General features: G+C 31.5%; 1 long non-coding RNA gene across 1 annotated transcript; it reads right to left on the minus strand.

Moving 5' to 3' along the window:
* Positions 1-680: 680 nt before the first annotated feature.
* LOC134719809 (uncharacterized) lies at positions 681-4,091 on the minus strand. Its single transcript, XR_010107705.1, has 3 exons — positions 2,916-4,091; positions 1,424-1,477; positions 681-929 (listed from the first exon to the last, which is right to left on the minus strand). It is a non-coding gene; the product is annotated as an uncharacterized LOC134719809 (long non-coding RNA).
* Between the last annotated feature and the right edge of the window lie 9,941 nt (positions 4,092-14,032).

Here is a 14,032-nt window from a genome sequence, read left to right on the forward strand (position 1 = left end):
AGTCCCATATAACAAAAAGAAAACTTTTTCAGATAGAAGCTTTAGTACTATTGGGCCAAAATTGTGGAATGAACTAGGTACAAATGTAAGAAACTCTGAATCTTTGGATATTTTTAAATGTCGGTTGAAAACATTGTATTTCCAAAATTATTTTGAACTTTTCTGACTTTTTTCTTGTGTATCACAGTATAAATTTTCAATTTTTGGTATTGTACATACATATTGTATTTTTGTTTAGTATTTTTGTATTTTATATGTCATTTATGTACAACGCCATTGAATACATATTGTATATGTAGAAATAGGCGTTTAATTAAGTTTTCATGTTTCATTGTTTCATAAGGAACAGACAAGTACATTAGCTATAACTAACAGCTGGTATTGTAATTTACTTTTGTAAAAACCCATTGCAGTATACAAAAGTCATGTACAAAAAGATTATACAAAACAAGAGGAAATGAAAATATGTCTTCTCAAAAGATTTATTATTCATTATAAAGTTAATATTTTGATATATTTTCAAAACAATGTGAGCAAAAATCTTTAAACATATAACATTATATATTTAAATATATATAATATAAGTACATCTTGCGAAAGCAAATTTACAGATCTAACATTGTTGGGTTGATGTTTAGACGAGTTGTATTTAAATACACTGTATATATATATATATATATATATATATCATATTCAAATATTAGACAATTAAATTTCAGCTTCATATTTTTTTTTGTAATGTTTGCTTTGTATCTACAAGAATTTATTCTTTTAATTCTTGTTCTGTGTTCTTAAGCTTCGTTCAATCAATCCCTCAATGTTCAGTGTACTGTAAAATGTACATCATTTGTAGATAAAGACAAGCAAGAACTTTCTCCAACAAATGACTTCTTCTTCTCACATGAACCACCATTGTGTGTGTGTGAAACCTGAAATAAAAGACAGAATTTGTTATTATAAAAGAATAAAGTCAGTGCATAATGTATTTATGTAACTCCCCTTTAAGATATATGAAAGTAATCATGAATGGGAAAACAAATATAGCTTGATCAAATGTAAAGAGTAGTAGATCAGAAACCTTGGTTAGCAAAGATGTTACCTAATGAAAACTGAAGAAATTTATTAACTGCTCTCAATCTCATACATACATGTACATACATACAATCTCCAAATTTAGAGAGAAAGTTGAGAAAATGAAGTGATGCTTGAAATCCAAGGGTGGATGTACAATATTTTACATTACAAAGTTCCTAACATGCTTTTTTAAAGTTCATTGCAATATATGCTTTAATAAAACAATTTCACTGTATATAAAAATGTACATTCATGACATTGTAGGTACATGTACACATGAATTGCTGAAAAATTGACCATCAGTTTTATAATCCATTTATTATTTATTTATTAAAAAAATATCACTTACCTTATTCAGTACTAGTTTTCTTGGTACACTGTGGGTAACACTGGTTAGAAATACCTAAAAAAATAAGACATAAAATGTTGAACATAATTTATATGTACATCATGATCAGTACATGTATACCATAGAAAATTACAAGTTTTCATTTTGTTAAACAATGTTAAAAGATCAGGATGATCTTCAATGAGTAAATACAATAATTTGTAATAATAACATATATTACATAACAATTAATAGAATTTATAACATACATGATATATGGGGAGGTGGTTTTTAGTATTTAGTCATTAAAAATATGTCATTTGAGTGGTCATGGTACAAATTTAATAAAATTTCAATCAAACAGAACTTTGTAAATCTCTCGCAACAAAGAAAGGTAATTTAAATTAGCCAGATTTTTTTATTTTCCACAACTCTTAAAAATAGCGTCAATTGTGTTGCTACATTTATGTAAGCATGGTAAGATGGGTAGCAGTTTATTTTTTAATTGAATGACAGGTTCTGAATTTCATATCCATGCACAACTGATGAACATTATTAGATATTATCAGACCTGTAACACTATTACAGAATAAACACAGGTCTCACTTTATTTAAATATTTTTTGAAAAGGGGTAGAAGGTACCTTTGTAGCTATTTTATTTGTTTGTTTACATTTATTTAAAAAGGAAAAGTTGGATGAGGGGCATTGGATACAATACATGGCATGCATGTTGTTGTCAGAAGGGTTACATGTACATGAAACCCAAATATGCAAAACTTCAAGAAAATGATTTAAAACTTTGACTCTTTGTTATGATTATACATGTAATGTACAATGTACATATACAAATTTAGTGTACATGTAACTGGTAACTGATATATTTTTCTTAAATAAATTATTTGATCAATTGTAGCTTATCCATGCTGTAAAAAAACATGTAGTTCATTACATGTACATTTTATACCTAGTTATTTCTTTAGAATAAATGCAAGTAACTGTTAGTGTTACTATACATTTTATTGTATTATACATTATGGCATGTACTATGGTCTGAAATATTATAAGTTTGGAGATGAGTGAGGTTTTGGCAATTATAAGATTATTAGGCTAATCTATACCCCATTTACAAAGTCAGGCTAAATCATTGTAAATCATATACATGATATACATGTACATGAACATTTTAGTCACATTTTGCCAATTTACCTTTTTTTGTGTGTGATTATGGTGCTGGTCAACTCCCACAAAGTTTTAAGAGGTACATGTAGTTACTAGTACTTGTTTTGAGATGAAACATAGAAAATGGATGGGTTGGGTAATGAGTTACAGTGTATAAAGATCTATAAAACATTTGTTTTAGTTCACTGTAGGTAACAATATTATAAGTTACATCATTATTATTAGACATTTTACTGCACTCTAATATCATTTGAATTCATTATCTCAATATAAATCTATCCTCCATAAAAAAGAATATTTAAATTAAGTTAAGTTAGTGTTACTATTACTTACTATTACTCCATGGTCTAGGGATCTTTCTGTTTTGGTCATGCCTGGATACTCCTGTTATTGCTCTCCCTTTTCACAGTGGATAGAGGGTGCATACACCATGTACACTGTTTTCTCTGATTTATTCCAATAAACAGGACACTGTGCCACACAGTCAAGTGAAAAGCCACACATACAAAAATGTCCTTAGAAGTTATCAAGTTATGTCATGCTTCATTGCTTGCTCATGCAGTCATGGACATTGACAATGATATTGTCTATGTAATCTTGGTACTTCTATATAATGTATGAGTTGCTGTCTTATTGTCTGACAAGCTGGTCTTCGTTGGGATGTCTTTTATCATGATACAGTCCTGATAAATTGAAAACTACAACAGGAATTCTCAAGCGTCTTTACTGGCATCGGACTCGGTAGCATGGTATACACATCAACAAGGCAACATGACATGCCACTGGCACTGGAAAAGTTGTGAAAGGACTCGCATTTGTCTAAAAATGTCTAAAATATTTCCTCATCATGCACAGTATCTTCTTAAAGAAGATATGGACTCCCGTAACAGTAAAAACGGAATAAAACTGTGTAATATCTAATGAAACACAGCAGATGCAAAATCTTTGCAAACAGGAAATGAGTAATTGTAAACATTGCAGTCCAGGGGTGAATTAAGAAAATATAGTCTTTATACTATTTATTCCTTTTAACTAAATAGGAACCACTCTGTATTTTCATAAAAAGATAGAAAATGGTACAGCTATGTTTAATTCTATCAAAATAACGACTTTGGATGTTTTTCAGTCACATGGCAACTGTTGTTATGTAAGAGAAAGTAATGTTTCTTGAAAGGAGTTATCTCCCTTAGACCATTTTGAATAAAAAAGATATCAAATTTACTCAAAATCAGGACTAGGCTACATATTTTATTTTTTGATATTTTTTAAAGAAAATTATTCTCTTTATGTTGCATATAAACATTTTCCTTAAAACATCCGGTCTTAGGAGGAAATAGTGAAATTCTTATACTGCAATAAGTGGGGAAAGTTCATATTTGTCCAATATTCAATAAAGCACTAAGAAAAATATACTGTGTTTAATGGTTTAATATTACAAATTTAGCTCTAACTTCACAATATCTTTCAACACAAAAAGTATTGTGGATTTCTGTGATACAGTGTGTATCACTATTTCATCATTTTGCATGATTCTTAGCCAGACTGCTACTTAATAGTTGACACAGCATAGGTTTCTGACACAGAATGAATGTGTTCTAATGAACTTAAAAATTTTGTTTTCTCTTAAGAGCAATTCACTATGCTGTTGAATATTAATCCTCTCAAAAAAATGTTTGAAGAAATTTTCTTTTTATTTATGAAATTTCAAATGAGAACCAGATGCTTCGCAGGGCGTAGCTTTATACGACCGCAGAGGTTGAACCCTGAACGGTTGGGGCAAGTATGGACACAACCTTCAAGCTGGATTCAGCTCTAAATTTGGATTGTGATTAAATAGTTGACACAGCATAGGTTTCTGACACAGAATGAATGTGTTCTAATGAACTTAAAAATTTTGTTTTCTCTTAGAGCAATTCACTATGCTGTTCAATATTAATCCTCTCAAAATAATGTTTGAAGAAATTTTCTTTTTATTTATGAAATTTCAAATGAGAAAAATTGAACCCAATTTTTTAATCACATCCCCCTTTCCCTTATTCCAAAACTAATCTCAATTAAAATATTCTAATGGAGTTTGCAACAATAACTACTCATTTAAATACATCATAAAATAAACTGTAAATAAAATGTAAAAAAACTGCTTGTTATCACTGAATGGTAAAGATTATTTAAATTTATCAGTTGGTAGTAAAAAGTGAATATACATTGTATATTGTATATAACAAAGATTTAAGTTGATTCTGGACAAAGAAAGATAACTCCAATTAAAAAAATTCTTGCAATAAGATATTTCTTGCTTACTATTTTGGACAAAGAAAGATAACTCTAATTAAAAAAAAATTTGCTATTTCACAATATTGTGAAATTAGATATTTCTTGCCATTGCACAATACTGTGCAATTGAAAAGACTTGCTATTCCACAATACTTAATATAATAATTTTAGATCCTGATTTGGACCAACTTGAAAACTGGGCCTATAATCAAAAATCTAAGTACATGTTTAGATTCAGCATATCAAAGAGGCCCAAGAATTTAATTTTTGTTAAAATCAAACTTAGTTTAATTTTGGACTCTTTGGACCTTAATGTAGGCCAATTTGAAAACGGGACCAAAAATGAAGAATCTACATACACAGTTAGATTTGGCATATCAAAGAACCCCATTTATTCAATTTTTGATGAAATCAAAAAGTTTAATTTTGGACCCCGATTTGGGCCAACTTGAAAACTGGGCCAATAATAAAAAATCTAAGTTCATTTTTAGATTCAGCATATCAAAGAACCCCAAGGATTCAATTTTTGTTAAAATCAAACTAAGTTTAATTTTGGACCCTTTGGACCTTAATGTAGACCAATTTGAAAACGGGACCAAAAGTTAAGAATCTACATACACAGTTAGATTCGGCATATCAAAGAACCCCAATTATTCAATTTTGATGAAATAAAACAAAGTTTAATTTTGGACCCTTTGGGCCCCTTTTTTCCTAAACTGTTGGGACCAAAACTCCCAAAATCAATACCAACTTTCCTTTTATGGTCATTAACCTTGTGTTTAAATTTCATAGATTTCTATTTACTTATACTAACGTTATGGTGCGAAAACCATGAAAAATGCTTATTTGGGTCCATTTTGGCCCCTAATTCCTAAACTGTTGGGACCTAAACTCCCAAAATCAATACCAATCTTCCTTTTGTGGTCATAAACATTATGTTCAATTTCATTGATTTCTATTTACTTAAACTAAAATTATTGTGCGAAAACCCAGAATAATGCTTATTTGGGCCCTTTTTTGGCCCCTAATTCCTAAACTGTTGAAACCAAAACTCCCAAAATCAATCCCAACCTTTCTTTTGTGGTCATCAACCTTGTGTCAAAATTTCATAGATTTCTATTAACTTAACCTAAAGTTATAGTGCGAAAACCAAGAAAATGCTTATTTGGGCCCTTTTTGGCCCCTAATTCCTAAAATGTTGGGACCAAAACTCCCAAAATCAATACCAACCTTCCTTTTATGGTCATAAACCTTGTGTTAAAATTTCATAGATTTCTATTCACTTTTACTAAAGTTAGAGTGCGAAAACTAAAAGTATTCGGACAACGACGACGACGACGACGACGCCAACGTGATAGCAATATACGACGAAATTTTTTTCAAAATTTGCGGTCGTATAAAAATTGAAACCAATTTTTTAATCACATCCCCCTTTTCCCTTATTCCAAAACTAATCTCAATTAAAATATTCTAATGGAGTTTGCAACAATAACTACTCATTTAAATACATCATAAAATATTAAGATGTAAAAAAAAACTGCTTGTTATCACTGAATGGTAAAGATTATTTAAATTTATCAGTTGGTAGTAAAAAGTGAATATACATTGTATATTGTATATAACAAAGATTTAAGTTGATTCTGGACAAAGAAAGATAACTCCAATTAAAAAAAATCTTGCAATAAGATATTTCTTGCTTACTATTCTGGACAAAGAAAGATAACTCTAATTATTTTTTTTTTAGCTATTTCACAATATTGTGAAATTAGATATTTCTTGCCATTGCACAATACTGTGCAATTGAAAAGACTTGCTATTGCACAATACTTAATATAATAATTTTAGATCCTGATTTGGACCAACTTGAAAACTGGGCCCATAATCAAAAATCTAAGTACATGTTTAGATTCAGCATATCAAAGAGGCCCAAGAATTTAATTTTTGTTAATATCAAACTTAGTTTAATTTTGGACCCTTTGGACCTTAATGTAGGCCAATTTGAAAACGGGACCAAAAATGAAGAATCTACATACACAGTTAGATTTGGCATATCAAAGAACCCCATTTATTCAATTTTTGATGAAATCAAATAAAGTTTAATTTTGGACCCAGATTTGGACCAACTTGAAAACTGGGCCAATAATCAAGAATCTAAGTACATTTTTAGATTCAACATATCAAAGAACCCAACCGATTCATTTTTTGTCAAAATCAAACTAAGTTTAATTTTGGACCCTTTGGACCTTAATGTAGACCAATTTGAAAACATGACCAAAAGTTAAGAATCTACATACACAGTTAGATTCGGCATATCAAAGAACCCCAATTATTCAATTTTGATGAAATCAAACAAAGTTTAATTTTGGACCCTTTGGGCCCCTTTTTCCTAAACTGTTGGGACCAAAACTTCCAAAATCAATACCAACCTTCCTTTTATGGTCATAAACCTTGTGTTTAAATTTCATAGATTTCTATTTACTTATACTAACGTTATGGTGCGAAAATCAAGAAAAATGCTTATTTGGGTCCCTTTTTGGCCCCTAATTCCTAAACTGTTGAAACCAAAACTCCCAAAATCAATCCCAACCTTTCTTTTGTGGTCATAAACATTGTGAATGAATTTCATTGATTTTTATTCACTTAAACTAAAGTTATTGTGCAAAAACCAAGAATAATGCTTATTTGTGCCCTTTTTTGGCCCCTAATTCCTAAACTGTTGAAACCAAAACTCCCAAAATCAATCCCAACCTTTCTTTTGTGGTCATAAACATTGTGTGTAAATTTCATTGATTTCTATTTACTTAAACTAAAGTTATTGTGCAAAAACCAAGAATAATGCTTATTTGTGCCCTTTTTTGGCCCCTAATTCCTAAACTGTTGAAACCAAAACTCCCAAAATCAATCCCAACTTTTCTTTTGTGGTCATTAACCTTGTGTCAAAATTTCATAGATTTCTATTAACTTAAACTAAAGTTATAGTGCGAAAACCTAGAAAATGCTTAATTGGGCCCTTTTTGGCCCCTAATTCCTAAAATGTTGGGACCAAAACTCCCAAAATCAATACCAACCTGCCTTTTATGGTCATAAACCTTGTGTTAAAATTTCATATATTTCTATTCACTTTTACTAAAGTTAGAGTGCGAAAACTAAAAGTATTGGACGACAACGACGATGACAACGACGCCAACGTGATAGCAATATACGACGAAATTTTTTTCAAAATTTGCGGTCGTATAAAAAGTGAGACATTTCAGCGTGTGCACTCTTGTTCTTCAACTTATGCTTTTTGACTGCCCTTATTGAAATCTTTTACCTACTTTTATATGGTGTATTTCAAACCAGGTGTAATACTTAGTTGATGGGAAGCAAAGTCACAATAAAAATAAATTCAAGATGGAAAGTCCATAAGCCAATGGCAAATCAAAAGCTCAAAAACATAATAAAACAAGAATGTGTCCATAGTACAGGGATGCCCCACTCGCATAATGTTCAGTGGACCGTGAAATTGGGATAAACAAGAATGTGTCCCCAGTACATGAATGCCCCACTCGCACTTTCATTTTCTATGTTCAATGGACCGTGAAATTGGGGTAAAAACTCTAATTTGGCATTAAAATTTGAAAGATCATATCATAGGGAACATGTGTACCACGTTTGTAGTCTATTGGACTTCAACTTCATCAAAAACTACCTAGACCAAAAACTTTAACCTGAAGCGGGACAGACGGACGAACGGACGCACAGACCAGAAAACATAATGCAGGCCTCTACTATCGTAGGTGGGGCATAAAAATATAATTTGGCATTGAAATTAGAAAGATCATAACCTAAGGAACATGTGTACAAAGTTTCAAGTTGATTGGACTTCAACTAAATCAAAAACTACCTTGACCAAATACTTTAACCTGAAACTTGCACTATCATTTTCTATGTTCAGTGGACCGTGAAATTGGGGTCAAAAGTCTAATTTGGCAATTATATTGGAAAGATCATATTATAGGGAACATGTATACTAAGTTTGAAGTCAAAAAGTACCTTGACCAAAAACTTTAACCTGAACGAAAGAACGAACGGACGGACGGTATGACGGACAGACGGACGCACAGACCAGAAAACATAATGCCCCTCTATTATCGTAGGTGGGGGATAAAAATGGACAACTGTTACATTCTTCATTTGGTATCGGCATTACTTACGTAGTAAATTGTGGATTACGCCAGGTTTAACAGCTACTTAACCTTTCACTTGTAGTGGTAGATTTTTGTTTATTGTTTCTATTAATCTTTTAATGCTAAGCTTTCCCTAAAGAATAAACATCTATGCTAATGATGTAGAACGTATGTTGCCTCTAAACGTCATTTGATATGGTAATTATTTCTGTCTCATTTGGATATACCACATATAAAAATATTACACATTAATATTTTTTTCTTCCAATAAGTTGCATTGTTTAAATATTCAAATATTTATTTTAAAACGTAAATTTGATAATAATTATGAATATCAATAAACCAATGATTAAATCAGAAGACAATATGACATTTCAAATTTTTTTTTATCAATCTTATTTTCCTGATAGAATAAAGATGAGAGTACACAATGGAATGGACAATAATGTTCCCCAACAAACATGGAAAACTTCAATAGCTGGTACACACTGTTCACAAACAATAAGTGTGTAAATGATATATTATCTCCCTTTGCACTTAATTTCATATGCATTCTAGTATCAAAATCTATAGCTAAACAACAAAGTGTATATCTATATTCAAATTACAAGTATTTGTTTTATCTCTTTTTGTAAGCTAAAAACAAATTATGAGAAATTAGTTCAATGATATATTTGAAAAAGTTGGAATCTACTCATGTTTGGAAAATTTATTGTAACAGGTAAAGGTATTTAAAGTAATAGCTCTTCTTAAATACATTAATCGTTATTTTAATTTTTGTTTTCTTAATGCTTAAAAGTAGAAAAATACATTCTGGCATAAAAGTACAACCTTCACAAAATTAGTAAAAATAAACTTTGTCTCTTATCTACATCATTATTAAACAGATATCAAAGAACTGCTGAAAATTAATATGCAAAAGGAAATTATATTACAAAGATATTAAAAACTGAGTTCTGTCATACACCATATATTTGATCTTTAACAAGCATTTTCACATTAAGCAAATCACAAAGCAAAATATCAACCTTCTTTGGCATTTTTACAACCTATGTGTCCTCTATCAAATAAGCATTCATGTTGCAGTCTTCAACAAACTGATTTAAACCACTCAAATATTTAATTTTCACTTTTAATGGGTGTTAATCCTCATCCGTACAAAATGTTTGCAGTCATTTATTGGTATGTTGTCATCCTTGTTTGAAGACAGTTGGGTTACGGACAATATAGCTTTAGTATCAATTTATAACCAGATGCTCCGCAGGGCGTAGCTTTATACGACCGCAGAGGTTGAACCCTGAACGGTTGGGGCAAGTATGGACACAACATTCAAGCTGGATTCAGCTCTAAATTTGGATTGTGATTAAATAGTTGACACAGCATAGTTTTCTGACACTGAATGAATGTGTTCTAATGAACTTAATTTTTTTGTTTTCTCTTAGAGCAATTCACTATGCTGTTGAATATTAATCCTCTCAAAAAAATGTTTGAAGAAATTTTCTTTTTATTTATGAAATTTCAAATGAGAAAAATTGAACCCAATTTTTCAATCACATCCCCCTTTCCCTTATTCCAAAACTTATCTCAATTAAAATATTCTAATGGAGTTTGCAACAATAACTACTCATTTAAATACATCATAAAATATTAAGATGTAAAAAAACTGCTTGTTATCACTGAATGGTAAAGATTATTTAAATTTATCAGTTGGTAGTAAAAAGTGAATATACATTGTATATTGTATATAACAAAGATTTAAGTTGATTCTGGACAAAGAAAGATAACTCCAATTAAAAAAAAATCTTGCAGATATTTCTTGCTTACTATACTGGACAAAGAAAGATAACTCTTAATTAAAAAAAAAATTTGCTATTTCACAATATTGTGAAATTAGATATATCTTGCCATTGCACAATACTGTGCAACTGAAAAGACTTGCTATTGCACAATACTTAATATGATAATTTTAGATCCTGATTTGGACCAACTTGAAAACTGGGCCCATAATCAAAAATCTAAGTACATGTTTAGATTCAGCATATCAAAGAGGCCCAAGAATTTAATGTTTGTTAAAATCAAACTTAGTTTAATTTTGGACCCTTTGCACTTTAATTTAGACCAATTTTAAAACTGGACCAAAAATTAAGAATCTACATACACAGTTAGATTTGGCATATCAAAGAACCCCAATTATTCAATTTTTGATGAAATCAAACAATGTTTAATTTTGGACCTCGATTTGGGCCAACTTGAAAACTGGGCCAATAATCAAAAATCTAAGAACATTTTTAAATTCAGCATATCAAAGAACCCAAAGGTTTCAATTTTTGTTAAAATCAAACTAAGTTTAATTTTGGACCCTTTGGACCTTAATGTAGACCAATTTGAAAACGGGACCAAAAATTAAGAATCTACATACACAGTTAGATTCGGCATATTAAAGAACCCCAATTATTCAATTTTGATGAAATCAAACAAAATTTAATTTTGGACCCTTTGGGCCCCTTTTTCCTTAACTGTTGGGACCAAAACTTCCAAAATCAATACCAACCTTCCTTTAATAGTCATAAACCTTGTGTTTAAATTTCATAGATTTCTATTTACTTATACTAACGCTATGGTGCAAAAACCAAGAAAAATGCTTATTTGGGTCCCTTTTTGGCCCCTAATTCCTAAACTGTTGGGACCGAAACTCCCAAAATTAAATACCAACCTTCCTTTTGTGGTCATAAACATTGTGTTAAAATTTCATTGATTTCTACTTACTTTAACTAAAGTTATTGTGCGAAAACCAAGAATAATACTTATTTGGGCCCTTTTTTGGCCCCTAATTCCTAAACTGTTGAAACCAAAACTCCCAAAATCAATCCCAACCTTTCTTTTGTGGTCATAAACCTTGTGTCTAAATTTCATAGATTTCTATTCACTTTTACTAAAGTTATAGTGCGAAAACCAAGAAAATGCTTATTTTGGCCCTTTTTGGCCCTTAATTCCTAAAATGTTGGGACCAAAACTCCCAAAATCAATACCAGCCTTCCTTTTATGGTCATAAACCTTGTGTTAAAATTTCATAGATTTCTATTCACTTTTACTAAAGTTAGAGTGCGAAAACTAAAAGTATTCGGACGACGACGACGACGACGACGACGACGACGACGACGACGACGACGACGACGCCAACGTGATAGCAATATACGACGAAAATTTTTTCAAAATTTGCGGTCGTATAAAAATCTATGAAATTTAAATGTCAGGGTTGGACCTCTCCAGTTGTATCCAACAGTTATCCTGTGTCAGAAGCCTATATGTCAGGGTTGGACCTCTCCTATCAGAAGCCTATATGTCAGGGTTGGACCTCTCAATGTCAGAACCCTATATGTCAGGGTTGGACCTCTCCATGTCAGAAGCCTGTATGTTAGGGTTGGACCTCTCCATGTCAGGGTTTGACCTCTCCATTTCAGAAGCCTATATGTCAGGGTTGGACCTCTCCATGTCAGAAGCCTATATGTCAGGGTTGGACCTCTCCATATCAGAAGCCTATATGTCAGGGTTGGACCTCTCCATGTCAGAAGCCTGTATGTCAGGGTTGGACCTCTCCATGTAAGAAGCCTATATGTCAGGGTTGGACCTTTCCATTTCAGAAGCCTATATGTCAGGGTTGGACCTCTCCATGTCAGAAGCCTGTATGTCAGGGTTGGACCTCTCCATGTCAGAAGCCTATATGTCAGGGTTGGACCTCTCCATGTCAGAAGCCTATATGTCAGGGTTTGACCTCTCCATTTCAGAAGCCTATATGTCAGGGTTGGACCTCTCCATGTCAGAAGCCTATATGTCAGGGTTGGACCTTTCCATGTCAGAAGCATATATGTCAGGGTTGGACCTCTCCATGTCAGAAGCCTATATGTCAGGGTTGGACCTCTCCATGTCAGAAGCATATATGTCAGGGTTGGACCTCTCCATGTCAGAAGTGATATGTCAGGGTTTGACCTCTCCAGTTGTACCCAACAGTTATTGTGTGTCAGAATCCTATATGTCAGGGTTGGACCTCTTCATGTCAGAAGCCTATATGTCTGGGTTGGACCTCTCCAGTTGTATACAACTGTGTTCAGCCAAGCAATGTATTGTGGATTGAGGTAATGGAGAGTTTAATCCTTTTGTATGAAATATAACAGGAGACTTTACATGTCTCCTTGGTGTATACTATCAAATGATCATTGAACATACATAAACAATTGGTTCAGATACAACAATGGTGGATTTACCATTTCCATCTGTCCATTACATTTTTGCCTCTCATTTAAAATCAAATTGTGAAAAAAACTTGTTTTAAGATTACATTTGATAGATATGAGAAGATGTGGCATGAGTGCCCATGAGACAACTCTCCATCCAAGTCACAATGTGTAAAAGCCTGTGTTGTATGATATAAGAAAATGATTGGTTAATAATGACTCACTACCATAAAAAGATTTGATCTATCTGTGTACATTTTTTTAATGGACAGAATAAAATGCAAGAACCACTTGAGCAAATATAATACATTATAATAAACTGTTTTTCTCATTTCTACAACATTTTTTTTTAATTTCATTGCCTTATAATAATCTTAACAGCAAATATATACATTTCAAAATGTCAAAAATAACTACATTCAAAACTCGCTTTATAAATTCTAATTTACACTAATAAAAAAAACACTTTGAACATCTTTAAAATTTCATGTTCAGTATGAACTATTTGAACTTTTAACCTCACAAACATAAAAAAAAATCAGAAAACAAAACAATATACGAGGGTTTGGATGGGGTTAAATGATTAAAGAATAATGCCCTTAAAAAATGAAGATTAGAGAATAATGAGCCAAAAAATAGATGATTAGAGAATAAAAGGGTTAATTTTTGGAAGATTAGAGAAAAAAGGGGTTATTTTTTTAAAGATTAGAGAAAAATGGGGTGAAAATTAAATGTTTACAGAATAACAGACCCCCCCATCCAGACCCTCATATAC

Source organism: Mytilus trossulus, chromosome 5 (assembly GCF_036588685.1).
Source record: "Mytilus trossulus isolate FHL-02 chromosome 5, PNRI_Mtr1.1.1.hap1, whole genome shotgun sequence".
Taxonomy (NCBI): domain Eukaryota; kingdom Metazoa; phylum Mollusca; class Bivalvia; order Mytilida; family Mytilidae; genus Mytilus; species Mytilus trossulus.